This window comes from Theropithecus gelada, chromosome 14 (genome assembly GCF_003255815.1).
Source record: "Theropithecus gelada isolate Dixy chromosome 14, Tgel_1.0, whole genome shotgun sequence".
NCBI classification, from domain to species: Eukaryota; Metazoa; Chordata; class Mammalia; order Primates; family Cercopithecidae; genus Theropithecus; species Theropithecus gelada.
Genome location: NC_037682.1, coordinates 65582981 through 65586344, shown reverse-complemented (window position 1 = coordinate 65586344; position 3364 = coordinate 65582981).

The following is a 3364-nucleotide window of genomic DNA, read 5'->3' as shown; positions in this document are numbered from 1 at the left end:
CTGTAATCCCAGAGCTTTGGGAGACCACGGCAGGTGGGTCACTTGAGGTCAGGAGTTCGAGACCAGCCTGGCAAACATGGTGAAACCCCATCTCAACTAAAACTACAAAAATTAGCTGGGTGTGGTGGCGCACACCTGTAATGCCAGCTACTCCTATTGGGGAGGTTGAGGCAGGAGAATCGCTTGAATCCAGGAGACAGAGGTTGCAGTGAGCCGAGATCGTGCCACTGCACTCCAGCCTGGACGACAGAGTGAGACTCCATCTCAAAAGAATAAAAAAACAGTGATGACCTTCAGCTAGGGTGTCTAGCTGAAGAAATTTCCAAGCAGCAAAGCATTCAAGGGGTGGCATTCCTGCCTCACAGCCTGCAATCAGATATGAGAGCAAAGGAATATCTTAAAGTTGGAAGATATATTTAAATGGGAAGATGAGCATTAAAATTTGGAAAATGTATATCCTAGCCTTGTGGTAGAGAAGGAAAAAACATTTTCAGAAGAGGAATACAAGCAACAGCTTGCTAGGGAAATTTGTATGACTAAAAGGGAGCCAAGTGCTAATAGTCAAGACAGTGGGAAAAGGCCTCAAGGCCATTTCAGAAGTCTTTGGTCAAGTCCCTCCCATCAGAGGCCTAGGAGGAAAGAATGGTTTCAGGGCCCAGGCTCAGGGCCCTGCTGCCCTGCACAGCCTCAGGATACTGCTCAAAGGGCCCCAGATATAGCTTGAGCTGCTATTCCAGGGGGCACAAACCATAAGCCTTGGTGGCTTTCATGTGATGTTAACCCTGCAGCTGTGAAGAATGCAAGAGTGAGGGAGACTTGGCAGCTTCCAATGAGATTTCAGAGGATGTGTGGGAAAGCCTGGGTGCCCAGGCAGAAGCCTGCCCCACAGGGCAGAACCGCCACAGAGAGCCTTTACTAGGGCAATGCAGAGGGAAAATGTGGTATGGAAGCCCCCACAGAGAGTCACTACCAGGGCAATGCCAAGTGGAACTGTGGGAAGAGGGGCCACTGCCCTCCAGACTGCAGAATGCTACAGCCACGAGCAGCTTGCACCCTGAGTTTAGAAAAGCTGCAGACACTCAACTCTAACCTGTGACAGCAGCCACAGAGGTGGAGCTGCCTAAGGACTTGGGAGGCCAACCTTTGCATCAGTGTGCCTTGGATGTGGGATTTGGAGTCAAAGGAGATTATTTTGGAGCTTTAAGGTTTAATGTCTGCCCTTCTGGGTTTCAGACTTGCTTCGGGCCTATTGCCTTGTTCTTTTGGCTGATTTCTCCCTTTTGGAATGGGAATATTTACTCAGTGCCTATATAACCCTTGTATCCTCAAAGTAAATAACTTGTGTTTTTGGTCGGGGGGTGGTTGGTGGTGGTGGTGGTTTAGACAGGGTCTTACTCTGTCACCCAGGGTAGAGTGCAGTGGCATGATCTCAGCTCACTGCAACCTCTTCCCTCCCAGGCTCAAGCAATCTTACCACCTCAGCCTCTCAAGTAGCTGGGACCACAGGCACATGCCACCATGCCTGGCTAATTTTTGTAGTTTGGGTAGAGATGGGGTCTCACTATGTTGCTCAGGCTGGTCTTGAACTCCTGGGCTCGAGCAGTACACCTGCTTTAGCCTCCCAAAGTGCTGGGATTACAGGTTTGAGCCAATAACTTGTTTTTGATCTTACAGAAAATCATATGAGGAAGGAACTTGCCTTCAGTCTCAGATGAGACTATGGACTTTGGACTTTTGATTGAGTTGATGCTAGAAGAGTTAAGCCTTTAGGGGATGATTGTTTTTTTCTTTTTTTTTTTTAGACAGAGTCTTGCTCTGTTGCCCAGGCTGGAGTGCAGTGGAGCTCAATCACGTTGAGGTCAGAAGTTTGAGACCAGCCTGGCCAACATGGTGAAACCCCGTCTCTACTAAAAATAAAAAAATTAGCCAGGTGTGGTGGTGCATGCCTGTAGTCCCAGCTACTCAGGAGGCTGAGGCAGGAGAATTGCTTGAACCTGGGAGGTGGTTTCAGTGAGCCAAGATCATGCCACTGCACTCCAGCCTGGGTGACAGAGCAAGACCATGTCTCAAAAACAAAAAACAGGCCGGGCGCGGTGGCTCAAGCCTGTAATCCCAGCACTTTGGGAGGCCGAGACGGGCGGATCACGAGGTCAGGAGATGGAGACCATCCTGGCTAACAGGGTGAAACCCCGTCTCTACTAAAAATACAAGAAAATTAGCCGGGCAAGGTGGTGGGCGCCTGTAGTCCCAGCTACTCGGGAGGCTGAGGCAGGAGAATGGCGTGAACCCGGGGGGGCGGAGCTTGCAGTGAGCCGAGATCACGCCACTGCACTCCAGCCTGGGGCACAGAGCAAGACTCCGTCTCAAAAAAAAAAAAAAAAAAAAAACCAAAAACAAAAAACAAAAAACAAAGTTGCTTGGTATCATTTAAAGTTAAATATGTGTTTGTCATATAACCCATCTATTCCATTCCTCAATATTTACCCACAAGACATGAAAGCATGTGTCCATACAAAGACTTGTACACAGGCTGAGTGTGGTGGCTCATGCTTGTAATCCCAGTACTTTGGGAGACTGAGGCGGGAGGATCACGTGAGCCCAGGAATTTGAAACCAGCCTGGGCAATACAGGGAAACCCCATCTCTACAAAAATAAAAATATTAGCCAGGTGTGGTGGCACATGCCTGTGATCCCAGTTACTTGAGAGACTGAGGTGGGAGGATTGCTTGAGCCTGGGAGGTCGAGGGTACAGTAAGCTGTGATTTTGCCTCTGCATTCCAGCCTGTCTCAAAAAAAAGAAAACAAAACTTGTGGACAAAATTAATAGTAGCTAGTATTAGCCAAGAACTAGAAACAACCCAAATGCCTGTTAAAAGATGAATGTATAGGCCGGGCGCAGTGGTTCACGCCTGTAATCAGCACTTTGGGAGACTGAGGCGGGCAGATCACAAAGTCAGGAAATCGAGACCATCCTGGCCAACATGGTGAAACTCCTTCTCTCCTAAAAATACAAAAATTAGGTGGGCGTGGTGGCGTGTGCCTATAATCCCAGCTACTCCGGAGGCTGAGGCAGGAGGATCGCTTGAACCAGGGAGTCAGAGGTTGCAGTGAGCCAGGATCACACCACTGCACTCCAGCCTGGACGACAGAGTGAGACTCCATCTCCAAAAAAAAAAAAAGTTACTCTTCTCACCTACTGCCTTTCCGTCTCTATTCTTTGAAGGATATCTGTATGTGCAGCCCATACTTCAGGAGTTGGGATTTGTTCTTCTTTAGGGGGGAATAGCTATGTAAATTGTTTGGAATTCTGCAAGGGAGATTTGTCTCTTCTCCCCCATTTATTTATCTGTTCAATAATTTATAT